The sequence below is a fragment of the Bufo bufo genome, chromosome 10 (genome assembly GCF_905171765.1).
Source record: "Bufo bufo chromosome 10, aBufBuf1.1, whole genome shotgun sequence".
Classification (NCBI taxonomy): Eukaryota; Metazoa; Chordata; class Amphibia; order Anura; family Bufonidae; genus Bufo; species Bufo bufo.
The window spans coordinates 61,582,303-61,601,264 of record NC_053398.1 but is presented as its reverse complement, the minus strand read 5'-3'; the positions used below and the strand labels follow the sequence as shown (position 1 = coordinate 61,601,264).

The window sequence follows — 18,962 nt, the reverse complement described above, 5'->3', positions numbered from 1 at the left end:
TCTTCATACCGTTACCCGAGTGGCAGGGTGGCCCCTGCCCAAGGCGATCGGACGAATCTAGGCTGCACCAACCGTTACTCATCCATACTTGACCTTCATTGCAGTTGCGTCCAATTGATGCAACCGCAATAGGTGATCAAACCATTTATTTTAGTAGAAATTTGATTTGCTGAACTTACTCACCCTATGAGCGCCTTTCTCACCCTATGGCCACCATTTGCTCAGTGCTTTGGGGGCAGGGAAGCACATAGCCTTTCTGCTGCCTGAGGCAAAAATTTAAACGGCACCCCTCTCCCATATTCTTGATCTAACCCCTTACCTTCAGCCAGAGGTGTAATTTGACCAGCATACACTTTCTATTATACTGGTTCCTCAGGCTCCTGGGCATGGTAGGGACTGCTACCTCTGCACTCCCTATAGCTATGTCCCTGATCGGAACTGATTGTGTGGGCACAGTGCCTGTGTCATCACTGTGATGTACGTTTACAACATTGTGCTCGAATCACACATCCATGATGATGTACAGGTAACTTAAAGGCATAATTTGACTGTAGATATTGATGAAATATTCTATGGATAGGTCACTAATATCAGATCACTGTCTCTCTGGATGGTAGCTGAGCTGCAGTAACCCAATATGGCCACTATACATTGGATGGAGCTGTCTGCTTCCCTCTCTATCCACCATTTTAATCCTGGTACTGGCGGCTGCTGAAAACAGCTGATCAATTAGGGTGCTGGGTGTCGCAGATGTGATACTGATGACCTATTCTAAGGACAGATCATCAATATCTACAGTTTGTATAACCCCTTTAGGAGGTTAAAATATTGAATTTCCCAATGATTCTGTAGAATGCTACTGAGTCATTGATTTAAAATAATATCTGCAAGCCTGCTCTTCTTCCATGTTCCATCCTGATACAAGAGCAAAGATTTATGTCTCATCAAGACAGAAACTATCCAGTCAGCTGTATGAATTTACATGATTAATAATTTGTTAAGATAAGTTCATGTGCGAAGAACATCAGAAAGATAAACTGTAGAACTACTGCATTGTATTAACTATATGTAAAGATGGAAATCTGGATGAAGGGGGAAACTTAAGTCCATATAAAAACATAGATCAATATGATCAATATGTTCAGAACTGATCAATATGGGGTAATATTTTCCTGCATGTAAAATGATGATTTTCTAATATGCCATTTAAGGATGACCGAATCAATTTGCAACAAACCAGAAAAATGTATTCGCAAAACAAATCCAAAGTTTTTGTGAGAGAGAGACTAGTATGCTATGCAGGGTACCCAGAGGTCCCCCCAATGCCTCTCAACTAGAAAAACTGATTCTATCTGCTTTACTATGCTAAAGGGGTTTTGTCCTGAAGGAGTTAGTTGCAGATGTGAGGCTGGCTTTGTTATTTTCCTAGTTTTGCTATGTAAGTATGTTTAAAAGGCTGAGCAATGACTTGAAGTACTGTATATACTGCAGTTGTAACACACTAAGCTCTTTTTAATTCTTTTGGAAAAAAAAAAAAAGCTGAATTGCCCATATTTTTTAATTTTGGATGTCTTTTTATTTGCCTGAAATTAAAGGAAAAATATTTGAGTTTGTTAAAATTGAAGGGAATCTGTCAGCTCCAGTAATAGTGTAAGTGGTGCTGAGCCCAATTATGTCATTTTTATATTCATACTCACTTGAATTCTGACACTGTGCTCCCATAAACAACATTAAAGTGTAACTGTCATTCTTTTTTTTATTTTTGTGATGTATAGGGGCAATAATAGCCATGACCACAAATATATATATATGTAGTTAAGGCTGACGTGTCAGCCTGTATTTGTGGGAGGGGCGGAGGTGCCTTTAAAAGTCAAGGTGCGCTATCCTCCAATGCCCGTGAGCTCTCTGTGAGGGGAGGCGTATACTTCCTGCAGTCACGCCAAGCTCACGTCGCCCGCACACTCGGCGATTCGAACATTCATTCGTAAGTATGCAGGGGCCGCTGCGCCCTACAACCTGCTACAGCTCCGGAGCGCTTCTGCCGAACGCTCCTCAGGTAACACTGCCAGCCCTGTCCCTGCTTCCTGCATTCCCTCCCCGTCTGCCACCCCCATCTTCCTTGGCCACGGTCCGCTCCCTCACACGCGCTGCACGCCCGGGCTCATAGATGAAGAGCCTGGCGCGTCGGGTCCCGATGCTTGCGGAAGTCTCCCCCATCACTGCGTCTCTCTCTCCATCGCAGTCGCCGCCAAAATCTCTCTGTCTCTTGGCATCACGTCCCCGCTTCTTCCCCATCCAGGTTCCGGCCTCCTTCGTTCCCCACACATCGCCTGCATGTACACACAGATTCAGTCCCAGTCTTCCAACAAGTTTAAAAAATAATAATAATATTGTTACTAAAAAGGGGCCAAATAAAGTATTAAAAAAAAAAAAAGCTTCAAATAAAGTAAAAAATAAATAAAAATTATACAGGTTCTATAAAGTAAAAAAACACAAAAAAAAGCACACCGCACAGCCAGTCACCAAACCGATATTTCACGCACTCAGTTCCCCCAGTCCATTCCAACTGCTCAATAAACCTTCAGTTGGAGATCCGGTCGCCACCTATGCCCATCTCAACCCAACTCGTCAGGCAGAATTTTCATTCTCCCAACCCTTCATTGTCCACGGCCGGTCAGTCATTCAGGGGCCCAACGTAGTTCAGGCATTGTCAGCGTCAGCTATGCCTGATGCCTCCTGCATCATTCAGCCCTAAGCATTTTCCTTCAAGGTCTGCGGCCGGCCACCATCTCCGTAGGTCAAAGCCGCACGTTCTGGCTTACGTTTTTTATTTTCCATATTGTTGCCGGCCATGTGTATCCAAGCTTACGTTCCATTTCATTTCATGTTGTGGCCTGGTACGCCATCATGGCTGACTTTATTAATTAATTCATGTCCGTTGCCCGGTACGTTATCCAGGCTTATGTTTTTAACTCTAAATGCATAAATTCTGTTGCCTGGTACGTCATTCGGGCTCCCGTTTTAATTTTAAGTGTATGTTGCCTGTCACGTTTATCCAGGTTTACGTTTTTAACTCTCTGATTTATTAATTATGTTGCCTGGTACGTCATGCAGGCTTACATTTTAATTCTTAAAATTTCTGTTGCCTGGTACGTCATGCAGGTTTACGTTTTAATTCTTAATTTCTGTTGCCTGGTACGTTTCAGGCTTACGTTTTAATTCGTAAATTTCTGTTGCCTGGTACGTTTTCAGGCTTACGTTTTTAATTCGTAATTTCTATTGCCTATCACGTTTACGCTGGCTCACGTTTAAATTCATTTACATCCGTGGCCTGGTGTGGTGCTCAGGCTTACATCCTTCCAATGCTTTGTCACTACACCCAGGCCATGGAAAAAGAGGAAAAAAACTAAACTATTTTCCCATATTAAAATTATATATATAACTTCCATGATCTCGGTACGCCACTGTCAGGCTCATGTGTACTAACTTCATCGTCCTGTACAATTCAGGTCCAGGGCCAGTTGTTTTTGCATCTTTGTTTGTTCCTGGGTCATTCTTCAGGTACCGTCTAGTCATTATCACTTTTGTGCGCACCTTTTTTCACAGTCCACCCCCTCTTCGGTTAAGCTACTTTCACACTAGCGTTGTTTTAATCCGGCGTTCAATTCCGACACCGGAACTGCCCGCCGGATCCGTAAAAACGTGTGAAAACGGATTACATTTGAATCCTGATCAGGATTTTGATCACAATGAAAAAATGCATTGGAAAAAACGGATCCGCCATTTATTTTTCGGGTTTAACATGCAAAAGCCGGATCCGTTTTGACTGAACACACAGTGCCAGATCCGGCGTTAATGCAAGTCAATGGGAAAAAGGCCTGATCCGGCGTTCAGTCAAAGTGTTCAGGCTTTTTGGCCGGAGGTAAAAATACTGCATGCTACGTTTTTCTGAAAAGCCTGATCAGTCAAAAGGACTGAACTGGAGACATCCTGATGCATCCTGAAGGACTGACTCTCTATTCAGAATGCATGGGGATAAAACTGATCAGTTCTTTTCCGGATTTGAGCCCCTTGGACGGAACTCAGCGCCGGAAAAGAAAAACGCTAGTGTGAAAGTACCCTTAAGTCAAGTCATCGCCAGCTGTCACTTTCTTTTCAGATCCGCACAGGTAAGCGCTCACACTCCGTTCTTCACCAGCACCACCACTTCTCAAGTTTTTCACTTCACGGTCACGGGTCTCTCTTTGCTCCAGGGCCATCCATTAATTCTGTCATTACATCTCACACTCGCAGTATGTCTCACCTGTCAGACGTTGAGGAATCCCTATCAATCCCAGAGTCTTCCGCTACCGGCCATGGCAGCACCATGTTGCTCAGAAGTTGGACAGTACCAAAACTGATTAAGGAACTCAACAGGCGAGGGATTCGTTACCCAGCGTCGGCCCGGAAGGCAGAGCTATACAGACTCTTGGTGTCCGACCCAACGGCTCCACCGGCGGAACAAGTCCCCATGTCAACCATCCAGTTGTCTTTGGCACAGTTACATGCTACGATTAACATCGCCACCTCTGTGTCAGACATGCAGGCTAGGTTGATTGCTGTAGAGTCCAGAGGACTGTCACCTAGTCCCTCTGCCCCTCCGTTTCCAGTGGCCTCTGCTTCTTGTTCTCATTCCCCAGGTAGGGCCTCATACACGCCTGAGGTAGCTCCGGCACATTTTGTCCCGGACAACATCAGGAAGGACATCCTAGAAGGAAAGGACATTAATTTAGCTTCCATCCTCATAGCCACCCATGACACCGTAGACAATAGGACCATCGCTTGCGGCGATGTTTCCATCATTCTAAAGGCCAGGGAGGTCCGCCTCAACAAAAAATTGTCCATCCCTGAATTTGTCCTGGCCTTCAGTTTATACAGGGACATCATCTGTTCTGCCCACCCTGGGAGACGAGAGGAACTGGACACCTACCTGTACAGGGTCACAGATCTAGGCCACAAGTATGGTGGCCACGCCTTTTACGACTACCACCGCTCGTTTTCTGCCAAGGCGGCCGCCACTCTTGCCCAATTTCAGCACACCACCAATTGAGCCTCTATGGATATGGAGCTCTTTTGTCGCCATTTTGCTGGTCTCAAGGCTCCAGCATGTGCTTCTTGTAACTCCATCCTCCACTTGTCAGATTGGTGCCCTAACGCAGTTCCTCCCGTCTCTCAGGGCAGATTCCTTCCCAGCACCTCTGGTTTCCAGCAGAGACCTGCCCCTTCCACTGATAATTTAGGCCGCCACATAGTTTTCCTAGGCAATAGTCAAATCTGTAATAATTACAACATGGCCATCTGTAATTACAATAAATGTAGAGCCCTGCACATTTTCTCTGGTTGTTTTAGAGCCCACCCCCTGACAACCTGCCCACAGCGTTCATCTAGGACCTCATGATTATCCGGGGTCAACTTGAATCTCCTGGCAGCTCTCCTTCAAGACCATCCCAATCCCAGGTTCGTCCAGTTCTTAACAGCTGGGTTTGCCGAGGGGTTCCATACGGGTCTAGTCGCTCTTCCCCAGTCCACTTGAGAGGGTCCTAATCTCCTTTCAGCTGCCAAGGATCCCGACTCGGTAGGAGTCTTAATACAGTCGGAGTTAGAGAAGGGATTCCTCATAGGGCCATTTTCCACTGTCCCCTTTGATTCTTGGAGGGTCAGCCCTATCGGCATTGTGGCTAAAAAGTTCTCCAATAAAAAACGTCTTATTTATGATCTTTCTGCGTCTCATGGTTCCGGCATTCCGAGCCTAAACTCTCTGATTCCCTCTGAGGAATTCTCCATGCGGTACTCCTCAGTCGATGAAGCTATCCATCTCATCCTCCAGGTAGGCAGAGGGGCTTGGCTATTCAAAGCAGATATCACAGATGCGTTCAAACTGCTCCCTATCCACCCGCAGCTCTGGAGGTTTTATGGTATCAAATGGCAAAATATTTACTATTTTGCTAGCCATCTGACCTTCGGGTCCAAGAGCAGTCCCTGGCTGTTCGATTAATTTGCACAGGCCCTGCATTGGATTTTAGTCAACTGCTGCGATTGCCCGCTGTTCATTCATTACCTGGATGATTTCCTGTTGGTTGAATCACCAGACTGCAGACCCAGCAAACTCAGGTCCCTTCTCCAGATCTTCTCCGAGCTCAACGTTCCCGTCGCTTCTTCAAAGGTAGAAGGCCCTTCGACGGCAGGGGCGTACATAGAAATCCTTGGGCCCCATAGCAAGAATCTTAATGGGGCCCCACTAACTCCGTCCACTGGCCCATCCCACCACCTGCCCTGGCTTCTCCCCTGCCATACCCCCAGCAGTTGCAGCCGTGTAGACATTAGGAGCTACTTTCACACTTGCGTTTCTATTTTCCGGTATTGAGATCCGTCATAGGGTCTCAATACCGGGAAAAAAACTGCTTTTGATTGTCCCCATTCATTGTCTGAGGGCACTGTCCACTATAAGCAGCACACAGGCACAGCTCATTGGGGGGGCTATGGTGGTGCTGGCATAATAGTATACCAGTGCCACCATAGCCCCCCTTGCCTTATGAACTGTCAGAACCTCCTAATGCATACCTCAGCTGCTGCAGAACATATAAAGCTTCGTTCACATCTGTGTTGGGGCCTCATTCGTGGATCAGGTCATAAATGCTGGACACAATTTTATAGCCTGGAAGATGGAAACCTGACAGATCTCATCATAGTCAGCGGGATCCGTCAGGTGTTGTCGTCCATGAAGTGCCAGATCCGGAACTGCAGTGATTTTCGTTGTTGTGCTCCTATGATGGCAGAACAGCGACCGTCACCTGCACAGAAGTGAACAAGTAATATACACCTCAGCTGCTGCAGAACATTATAATAGTGACAAGGGAACTACAAGTCTCATCATCACCAGATTATTATTGGAAATTAGGGAGCAACACAGGGAGAGGTGAAAGTGGAGAGAACTACAACTCCCAGCATGTCCAGGCTGTTATGATCAGATACAAGTAGATATTACACAGAGTATAAGGCCGGGTTCATATCACCGTTTAGTTTTCAGTTCTTCTGATCCGTCAGATAAACAGAAAAAGAAAGAAAAAAAAATGATCCTGTATTTCAAGCATCAGTTCTGCACATTTGGCATCCGTTTATGCCATTTCTGTCGGAGATCCGTTATTTTAGACAGAAAAAAGTCCTGCATGCAAAACGGAAAACTAAACTGTGATGAGAATCCAGCCTAAGAAAAGAGAACTACAACTCTCAGCATGTCCAGATTATAGGACATCATCTAGTTGTACCAGGTAAGAGCTTTAAAAAGAAATAACTATAACCCCCAGTATGGCCAGACTTATTATGGGTCATCAGTATACATTCCAAAGAGGGGGTATAAGAGGAGAGAACTACAACTCCCAGCATTACCAGCCTGTACTAGGGCATACGTTTAAATTACATTGAGAAACATATAATACGACAAAACTACAACTCCCAGCTTTTCTAGGATGTTATGTTATCCCAGAACACCACTAACCTCTCCTTCAGGCACCACACAGAAGCTCCGCCCCCTCACAGCGATATGCCACAGGTCTTTCACCAGTCCTCTGCACTGGTCACATGATGATGACATCACCAAAGGTCCTTTAGACTTCTGCTGCTCTGCTATTCATTGGCTTCCTGCACTGGTCACATGGTTGATGACATCACCAAAGGTCCTTTAGACTTCTGCTGCTCTGCTATTCATTGGCTTCCTGCACTGGTCGCATGGTTGATGACATCACCAAAGGTCCTTCGCCACCTCTTACTTTTCTCAGGTAGCCATACAAGTGTAATTAGTGGGCGGGGCCTATCCTCCACTGCGGGCCCCCTTCCCCCAGGGGCCCCATAGCAGCTGCGTGGTCTGCCTCTATTGGAGGTACGCCACTGTTCATTTTGTACCATCAAAATGCAAGCTAGGCTTCCGGAGGAGAAGCTCGCCAAGGTCAGGGAAGAGATATCCAAGGCAGTGGGTTCCAGAAGTTTCACTAAAGTAGAATTGCAATCGTTGCTGGGCATGTTCAACTTTGCCACCAGAATCATGCCACAAGGCAGGGCCTTCACCTCCCGGTTGTTACAGTTGCTTCCCTCAGCCCCCGAGCAGGAGAGCCCCATCTGCTTAGACAGCCAAGCGTTCGCTGATTTGGCAATGTGGAATACGTTCCTCTCCAGTTGGAACGGGGTCTCCATGTTTGTTCCTCAATGGGGTCCTGCATCGGCCATGATCTTCACGGACGCCACAGCCTCTGCAGGTTACGCAGCAATCAGCGGGAATCAGTGGTTTGCTTGTTCCTGGCCCAAAAAGGTATCTTCAGCGCAGCGGGCTTTGAAGTCTTCCCCTTTGCTAGAGGTGTACCCAATTGTAGCAGCGGCCCAAGTTTGGGGCAGTCAATGGGCCAACTCTTCAGTAGTTTTTGTCACCGACAATCAGGCGGTGGTAGACATCATCGCCAAAGGCAGATCTAAGTCACCTTTCATCATGTCATTCGTTGGTGTTGGTCTGGCTTTCCCTGTGCCACAATTTTCATGTAACATGCAGGCATATCCAGGGCACACAAAATATCGCCGCAGATGCCTTGTCACGATTTAATTTTCGCAATTTTTTCCAGGCAATGCCGGAGGCGGACCAAGTGGGTTTATCCCCTCCAGCACTCCAAACATTGGTCATGGAGTAAAATCTTACATTGATTCAGCAAAAAATCTGGTGCAAAAGTCTTTGTCAACACGTCCAGAAACTGTAGAACCGGCTGGAATGTGTTCCCCAAATTCACACTCCTTCCCCCAAGACATGATACCGGCAAGACCGCATACATCATGGCTTTCTAGGCGTACTGCCAATTGGAGCTCAAACTTTCCTACAACTCCATAAAGTCATACCTCGCCGGGGTACAGCATTTTCTCACATTGGAAGATCCAGACTGTAGGTCGGTTTTCTTGTCACATGCGATAAAAGCCACCCTCAGGGGCATACAAAAGAGCAGCGGGGGGACGGGCACTCGTAGACAGATGGTATCAGGAGAGCTCTTTAGAAAGTTATCCACCTCCCTAGATGGCAATCCTTTTGGGCTCCTTTCTAGTACCATTATCAAAGCGGCTATGTACCTCTGCTTCTACGGTTTCTTAAGGCCGGGGGAGTTCACCAGCTCCTCTGCCAGAGTCAAGGGTTTAACCAGGGGTCAACTGGTCCAGCGCAACAACCAGTTCATCCTGTACCTCGCTTCTTCCAAAACGTCCCAAAAATGGGTCGCTGGCACTCTTCATGCTACGGTCAGTACATTCCGGACGCTCACGTGGAGATATCTGAGGCTTTCTGTAGTTTGGTTTTATGACTTGCTGCGTGTCTAATAAACTCCTTTCTACGCTACCTGGCTTGCTCTTTGCCCCCTTATAGACCTACCCTTGTTCATGGCTAAGGGCACACCACCAGCCAATCAGTCCAGGTTTGAGGTAAGTAAACAGGTCAGGCCTGTTCCCCACTTCTCACACAAGGTTCTCTAATCCGCAGCCATGACCACAAGTAGTTAAGGCTGATGTGTCAGCCTGTATTTGTGGGAGGGGCGGAGGTGCCTTTAAAAGTCAAGGCGCACTATCCTCCAATGCCCGTGAGCTCTCTGTGCCCCTCCCACCCTCCCTTATTTCTACTTCTTACCAGGGTATGCCCCCTTATAGGCCTACCCTCGTTCATGGCTAAGGGCACACCACCAGCCATTCAGTCCAGGTTTGAGGTAAGTAAACAGGTCAGGCCTGTTCCCCACTTCTCACACAAGGTTTTCTCATCCGCAGCCATGACCACAAATATATATATATATATATATATATATATATACACTCACCTAAAGAATTATTAGGAACACCTGTTCTATTTCTCATTAATGCAATTATCTAGTCAACCAATCACATGGCAGTTGCTTCAATGCATTTAGGGGTGTGGTCCTGGTCAAGACAATCTCCTGAACTCCAAACTGAATGTCAGAATGGGAAAGAAAGGTGATTTAAGCAATTTTGAGCGTGGTATGGTTGTTGGTGCCAGACGGGCCGGTCTGAGTATTTCACAATCTGCTCAGTTACTGGGATTTTCACACACAACCATTTCTAGGGTTTACAAAGAATGGTGTGAAAAGGGAAAAACATCCTGTATGCGGCAGTCCTGTGGGCAAAAATGCCTTGTGGATGCTAGAGGTCAGAGGAGAATGGGCCGACTGATTCAAGCTGATAGAAGAGCATTGTTGACTGAAATAACCACTCGTTACAACCGAGGTATGCAGCAAAGCATTTGTGAAGCCACAACACGCACAACCTTGAGGCGGATGGGCTACAACAGCAGAAGACCCCACCGGGTACCACTCATCTCCACTACAAATAGGAAAAAGAGGCTACAATTTGCACGAGCTCACCAAAATTGGACTGTTGAAGACTGGAAAAATGTTGCCTGGTCTGATGAGTCTCGATTTCTGTTGAGACATTCAAATGGTAGAGTCCGAATTTGGCGTAAACAGAATGAGAACATGTATCCATCCTCTGATGGCTACTTCCAGCAGGATAATGCACCATGTCACAAAGCTCGAATCATTTCAAATTGGTTTCTTGAACATGACAATGAGTTCACTGTACTAAAATGGCCCCCACAGTCACCAGATCTCAACCCAATAGAGCATCTTTGGGATGTGGTGGAACGGGAGCTTCGTGCCCTGCATGTGCATCCCTCAAATCTCCATCAACTGCAAGATGCTATACTATCAATATGGGCCAACATTTCTAAAGAATGCTATCAGCACCTTGTTGAATCAATGCCACGTAGAATTAAGGCAGTTCTGAAGGCAAAAGGGGGTCCAACACCGTATTAGTATGGTGTTCCTAATAATTCTTTAGGTGAATGTATATATATTTGTGGTCGTGGCTAAAAGTTGGACCCGGGCAGGCGTGCCCGTCTCGACACCTAACCGGCTGAGTTGTGCCTGGAGCTGGGTACGAGGGCAGCCTATAAGGGGGCTGCCCTGGGGGAGAAGATTAGAAAAAGGGGGAATGGGAGGGTGGGTCGATGACCGAAGCGCCTGCCGGGTAGCGGTGAGTTGGGCTGATATAGGCTCAAGCCCCTCTCACAAATGCAGGCTGAGGCTTCAGCCTTCCTAATATATATATATATATATATATATACACGTATATACAGTCCTGATCAAAAGTCTAAGACCACTTGAAAAATTGCAAAAAATCATATTTAGCATGGCTGGATCTTAACAAGGTTCCAAGTAGAGCTTCAACATGCAACAAGAAGAAATGAGAGTGAGACAAAACATTTTTTGAGCATTCAATTTAATGAAAACAACGAATAAACTGAAACAGGCTTTTTTTCTTTTTTTCAGCTGATCAAAAGTTTAGGACCACATGCCTTTAAAAGGCCAAATCTGTGCAAAGATGTGGATTCATTATCATTTTCTGTCAGGTAGTCACACGTTGTGATGGCAAAGGCAAAAAAACTCTCCCTTTTTGAACGTGGTCGGGTTGTTGAACTGCATAAGCAGGGTCTCTCACAGCGCGCCATCGCTGCTGAGGTGGGACGCAGTAAGACAGTCATTTGGAATGTCTTAAATGATCCTGAGGGTTATGGAACAAAAAAGTCAAGTGGAAGACCCCAAAAAATGTCCTCAGCACTGAGCCGGAGGATCCGAATGGCTGTCCGTCAAGACACTGGACGATCCTCGACCCAAATTAAGGCCCTTACTGGTGCTGACTGAAGCCCCATAACCATCAGACGGCATCTGAGACTGAAGGACTTCAAAAACAAAAAACGTCTTCAAAGACCTCGTCTCCTTGAACGCCACAGAACTGCTCGTTTGGACTTTGCAAGAGAGCACCAAACATGAGACATTCAAAGCTGGAAGAAAGTTTTATTCTCCGATGAGAAAAAATGTAACCTTGATGGTTTCCAACGTTACTGGCATGACAAGCAGATCCCACCTGAGATGTTTTCTACGTGCCACAGTGGAGGGGGTGCCATAATGGTCTGGGGTGTTTTTTCCTTCAGTGGAACAATGGAGCTTCAGGAAGTGCAGGGGCGTCAAACGGCCACTGGCTATGTCCAGATGTTGCAGAGAGCATTCCTCATGACTGAGGGCCCTCGTCTGTGTGGTAACGACTGGGTTTTTCAACAGGACAACGCTACAGTACACAATGCCCGCAGGACAAGGGACTTCTTCCAGGAGAATAACATCACTCTTTTGGCCCATCCTGTGTGTTCCCCTGATCTAAATCCAATTGAGAACATTTGGGGATGGATGGCAAGGGAAGTTTACAAAAATGGACAACAGTTCCAGACAGTAGATGGCCTTCGTGCGGCCGTCTTCACCACTTGGAGAAATATTCCCACTCACCTCATGGAAACGCTTGCATCAAGCATGCCGAAAAGAATTTTTGAAGTGATAAACAATAACGGCGGAGCTACGCATTACTGAGTTCATGTTTGGGGGTTGGATTTCTGTTTTGGGGGGGTTTAGTTTTTTTTTGAAGGTGTGTTCCTAAACTTTTGATCAGCTGAAAAACAGCCTGTTTCAGTTTATTCGTTGGTTTCATTAAATTGAATGCTCAAAAAATGTTTTGTCTCACTCCCATTTCTTCTTGTTGCATGGTGAAGCTCTACTTGGAACCTTGTTAAGATCCAGCCATGCTAAATATAATTTTTTGCCATTTTTCAAGTGGTCTTAAACTTTTGATCAGGACTGTATATACAGTCAGGTCCATAAATATTGGGACATCAACACAATTCTAACATTTTTGGCTCTATACACCACCACAATGAAACGAACAAGATGTGCTTTAACTGCAGTCTGTCAGCTTTAATTTGAGGGTATTTACATCCAAATCAGGTGAACGGTGTAGGAATTACAACAGTTTGCATATGTGCCTCCCACTTGTTAAGGGGCCAAAAGTAATGGGACAATTTGCTTCTCAGCTGTTCCATGGCCAGGTTTGTGTTATTCCCTTATTATCCCAATTACAATGAGCAGATAAAAGGTCCAGAGTTCATTTCAAATGTGCTATTTGCATGTGGAATCTGTTGCTGTCAACTCTCAAGATAAGATGCAAAGATCTGTCACTATCAGTGAAGCAAGCCATCATTAGGCTGAAAAAACCAAACAAACCCATCAGAAAGATAGTAAAAACATTAGGCGTGGCCAAAACAACTGTTTGGAACATTCTTAAAAAGAAGGAACGCATCGGTGAGCTCAGCAACACCAAAAGACCTGGAAGACCACGGAAAACAACTGTGGTGGATGACCGAAGAATTCTTTCCCTGGTGAAGAAAACACCCTTCACAACAGTTGACCAGATCAAGAACACTCTCCAGGAGGTAGGTGTATGTGTGTCAAAGTCAACAATCAAGAGAAGACTTCACCAGAGTGAATACAGAGGGTTCACCACAAGATGTAAACCATTGGTGAGCCTCAAAAACAGGAAGGCCAGATTAGAGTTTGCCAAACGACATCTAAAAAAGCCTTCACAGTTCTGGAACAACATCCTATGGACAGATGAGACCAAGTCAACTTGTACCAGAGTGATGGGAAGAGAAGAGTATAGAGAAGGAAAGGAACTGCTCATGATCCTAAGCATACCACCTCATCAGTGAAGCATGGTGGTGGTAGTGTCATGGCATTGGCATGTATGGCTGCCAATGGAACTGGTTCTCTTGTATTTATTGATGATGTGACTGCTGACAAAAGCAGCAGGATGAATTCTGAAGTGTTTCGGGCAATATTATCTGCTCATATTCAGCCAAATGCTTCAGAACTCATTCGCTTCACAGTGCAGATGGACAATGACCCAAAGCATACTGCAAAAGCAACCAACGAGTTTTTTTAAGGGAAAGAAGTGGAATGTTATGCAATGGCAGGGTCAATCACCTGACCTGAATCCGATTGAGCATGCATTTCACTTGCTGAGGACAAAACTGAAGGGAAAATGCCCCAAGAACAAGCAGGAACTGAAGACAGTTGCAGTAGAGGCCTGGCAGAGCATCACCAGGGATGAAACTCAGCGTCTGGTGATGTCTATGCGTTCCATACTTCAGGCTGTAATTGACTGCAAAGGATTTGCAACCAAGTATTAAAAAGTGAAAGTTTGATTTATGATTATTTTTCTGTTCCATTACTTTTGGTCACTTAGCAAGTGGGAGGCACATATGCAAACTGTTGTAATTCCTACACCATTCACCTGATTTGGATGTAAATACCCTCAAATTAAAGCTGACAGTCTGCAGCTTGTTTGTTTCATTTCAAATCCATTGTGGTGGTGCATAGAGCCAAAAATTTTAGAATTGTGTCGATGTCCCAATATTTATGGACCTGACTGTATATATAGGCAGTGATACTGGCCATTTTTTGTAATATACTTTAATTACTGAAATTGTACATTTGAGACAGATGAGCGTTGTTAAGGCTCAAAATGGGCCACTTTAGAGCTATTTTTCTAACAGAAATGTACAATTTCAGTAATTAAAGTATATTACAAAAATGGCCAGTATCACTGCCTATATATATATATATATATATATATATATATATATATATTTGTGGTCATGGCTACGGACAAAGAGAACCTGGATCCCTAACAAATAACGACCTAACTGACCTATCCTAACTAACGGCTTGCTGACCTGACTGGAAGGCTGGTGGGGTGCCCTTACCCATGTCGTGGGTAGGCCTATAAGGGGGCATACTCTTGGGAAATATAAAAAGAAGGGAGGGTGGGTGGGGACACCTGGAGCACACAGGTGACAGGTGAGGCCGTGCCTCCATATTTATGAGGCCTTCGCCCCTCCCACAAATACAGGCTGACTTTTCAGCCTTACCTATTTGTGGTCATGGCTACGGACAAAGATAACCTGGATCCCTAAAAAATAACAACCTAACTGACCTATCCTAACTAACGGCTTGCTGACCTGACTGGAAGGCTGGTGGGGTGCCTTAAGCCATGTCGTGGGTAGGCCTATAAGGGGGCAAAAACTAAGCCATGTAGTATAGGGAATAACTTTATTGAGTATGTACAACCGAATTATAAAGCCAAGCTGCAAAAAGCCTCGGATATTTCAGTGTGAGGATTCGGGATATATCGAGCAAAACACAAAGAGTGCCAACGACCCATCTTGCGAATGATATGGCCTGGGACATTATGCCTTGAAGCCGCGGATGCGCCCCAATGTGGAACGAGTGCCCCGAAATGGCTTTGGGATCGAAACCCAAGCCAGTCACTAGGATACGGATATGGCAGATGAACTGAGATGAAGTGATGGCCCTGACCCTGAATGGAAGCAGTGGGCTGTCCGGGGCGGAGTCGCCTAAACCCAACAATAATTTCCTAAAAACCTGAACTGGGCACCATTCATTGAATGTCTGGAAGTACTTGACCTCCACCAGTGGCCCGACTTGAGACGTTTTGGAAGAAGTGAGATATAATGAGAAATGGTCGTTGCGCCATACTAACTGACTCCCAGTTAAGCTTTTGGCGGAAATATTGGTAAATTCCCCTGGCCTCAAGAACCGGTAAAAACTGAGGTACATGGCCGCTTTGATGACTATACTAGAATTGAGCCCAAAAGGATTACCATCTAGGGAGGTGGAACGTTTTCTGAATAGTTCCCCTGATACCGGCTGTCTGCTTGGGACCGTCCCTCCGCTACTCTGTACGCCTCTGAGAGTAGCTTTGATTGCCTGGGACGTAAAAACCAACCTACTATCCGAGTCTTCTAACATGGAAAAATGCTGAACCCCGGCCAAATACAATTTAATTGTGTTGTAAGAAAGTTTGAGGCCAGTGTGGCAGTAAGCTATGAAAGCCATAAAATATGTGGTCTTGTCGGTGTTCTCCCTTGGGTGACAGAGTGCGAATCTGTTAAAAACGTTCCAGGCGCTTTTGTAATTCCTGGCCGTGTTAACAGACAGAGACTTTTGCATGAGAGACCTGGCTAAAAAGATGTATGGTTTTAATCCATGATTAGAGTTTGGAAAGCTAGAGGGGATAGTCCCACTTGTTCCGCCTCCGGCATAACCTGAAAAAAGGCATGAAAATTAAAATGCGACAATGCATCTGCGGCAACATTTCGTATACCCTGAATGTACCTACATGACACATGAAAATTGTGCTGCAGGGAGAGCCAGACCAGCCTGCGGACAAAAGACATGATTCGGGGTGCTCTTGATCTGCCCTTGGTAATGATCTCTACCACCGCCTGAATATCGGTAATGTCCGCTTTAGCCAACCATGTTCCTTTGCCCACCTGGAGAATGAATTGGATGGCCTTGTCTACTGAAGAGTACTGCATGGAAAATTCCTCGAAGGGAACTAGGGAATTGAGACTGGGGATGCTTGAACCATGAGGCGCGGAAAGGTAATAAATCAATGATTTTTTATCTGAAAATTTCTTTGTCACTATGCCAATAGGATTGACCCTCCAATAGTCGAAGGGGACAGTGGAAAACGGCCCAATGAGGAACCCCTTTTCCAGTTCTAACTGAATTAGTGCCCCTACTGACTTCCTGGTAGCTGACAGAAGATTGGGACTTTCCCAAGTTGACGGGGAAGAGCAACTAGACCCGTATGGAACCCTTCAGTGAACCCAGAAACCAGGAATTGGATAAACTGGGGGTTGTCGTGACCTTGGAGGAGGGCTGCTAATAGGTCTGCATTGACCCCGGCTAGTCATGTGGGTCTGGAAGATCTTTGAGGGTGTGCCCTAAAACACACTGAACACACATGAAGGGCCCTACATTTATTGTAGTTGCAGACTGACCAGTTGTAATTGTTGCACACCTGGCTGTTGCCCAAGAAAACTATGGCTCGACCCAATTTGTCTGTGGTTGCACCCGGCCTTTGCTGGAACCCAGAGCTGGTGGAAAAAAAATCTACCCTGAGTGACGGAAGAACAATCTGAGGAGTAGGAGATGGACTGGCAAGAGGCACATGCTGGGGCCTTGAGTCCCGCAAAATGCCGGCAAAAGAGCTCCATGTCCGTGGAAGCCCAGTTGGTGACGTGCTGGAATTGGCGGCGGCAGCCTTAGCGGAAAACGAGCGGTGGTAGTCGTAAAAGGCATGCCCGCCATACTTTTACCCCAGATCCGTGATTCTGTACAGGTAGGTGTCCAACTCCTCCCGCCTCCCGGGGTGGGCTGAACAGATGATATCCCTGTATAAACTGAAGGCCAGGACGAACTCTGTGATGGACATGGGCATCCCTGGCTTTAAGAATGATAGATACGTCGCCGCAAGCGATCATTTTGTTTTCTACCCGTGTCGTGGGTGGCTATGAGGATGGAAGCCAAGTTAACATCCTTTCCTTCCAGGATGTCTCTTTTAATGTTGGCAGGGATAAAATGTGAGAGAGCTACCTCAGGTGTGTTCGGGACCCTACCTGGGGAAATGGTGCGTGAAGTGGAGGCTACTGGAATGGGCGATGCAGACTGGCTGGTTAGTGGTCCCCTGGATTCTACTGCCAGCAACCTAGCTTGCACATCCGAGACTGCGGTGAAAATGGTATTTATCATGGAATGTAGCTGTGTCAATGAAAGTTGGAGGGTGGACATGGAAACTTGCTCCAATGCTGGAGCAGTTGGCTCGGACATCAAGAGCCTGTATAATTCTGCCTTCCGGGCAGAAGCTGGGTAATGGATCCCTCTCTTGTTTAGTTCCGCAATTAGTTTAGGAATTGTCCAACTTCTTAGGGACGGGATGCTGGCATGCTCAGATGCAGGAGTTTCTGGGACCGACGGGGCCTCCTCGATGTATGATATGTGCCACATGATGCGACTGAAATTTGTACGGAGGGATGACAGTTGACACACGTAAACTCTTTTTGGACTGGAACTGCCGAAAAACTGACCCTGGTGGTAGGTGTTGGCAGTGGAGTTAGTGGCCGGTCCCCCTAATAAGGCTTTTGACTGCCTCCTGTCAAAGTACCTGACTGGGTCTACCGAAATGAAAATAATCGGACCGAACAAGACCCCCGAACCGGGGGGGGGGGGAGGATGAACATGAAGCCTGAAAAAGACAATTGGGTGTTAAGCAGCCCGGGCAGAGATAGAGCAGAGCAAAGGAACGTGGTGTTTTTTTTTTGTTTTGTTTTTGTGCCGCAGATTGAACCCCCCCACGCGACATGCGCGGTGCACCAGGCCCATGACACCCCTACACAAGTGCATGCGGCAGCCCCCTGCACAGCCGTCTCTAGTCCTCGGCACACTCTGCCCTTCGGGGCACACCACCGCCACGGATAGCACGCGCCTGCAATGATGGACCCCGCGGTGCAGCCGCGCCATGACACAAGACACCCTGCAGAGGGAGCCCTCACGCAACAGCTGCCGCCAGCGACACAGAAAGCATCCGGAGCCCGCAAGGAGCGAGATGGGCCGAAGCAGGAGAGCCGGAATCGGGCCCCGATCCCGTGGAGGCTGCGTTGGCTCGGCTCGCATAACTGTACGGATGCCGCAGCGGAAGGCGAGCCCCTGCCGTCCTGCGCAAGAAAAGCGCCGGCCTGCTTCAGTGAGCTGCGGCTCGTTTGTACTTACGGGACCCGGTGCCTCAGTCTCACTGCTGCCGAAGTGGAGGATGATGAGCCGCTTGCTCCTCTAGAGCGAAAAAGGGGAACGAAAACTCCCGCCAACGCTGTGGAGCTCCTGCACCTGCAACAAACACGCCCCCTAGACACCTGGAGCGCACAGGTGACAGGTGGGGCCGTGCCTCCGTATTTATGAGGCCTTCACCCCTCCCTGACTTATCAGCCTTTATATATACATTAGAAAAATTAAAAAAAGAATGACACTTTAAAATTCATGAATCCACTCCATTACAGTTGCAAGAAAAAGTATGTGAACCCTTTGGAATGATATGAATTTCTGCATAAATTGGTCATAAAATGTGATCTGATCTTCATCTAAGTCACAACA

At 46.5% G+C, this 18,962-nt stretch overlaps 1 protein-coding gene across 1 annotated transcript in view; it reads right to left on the bottom strand.

Moving 5' to 3' along the window:
- Nucleotides 1-18,962, bottom strand: part of KCNK4 (potassium two pore domain channel subfamily K member 4) — a 66,393-nt gene that overhangs the window by 27,721 nt on the left and 19,710 nt on the right. The window lies entirely within an intron of this gene.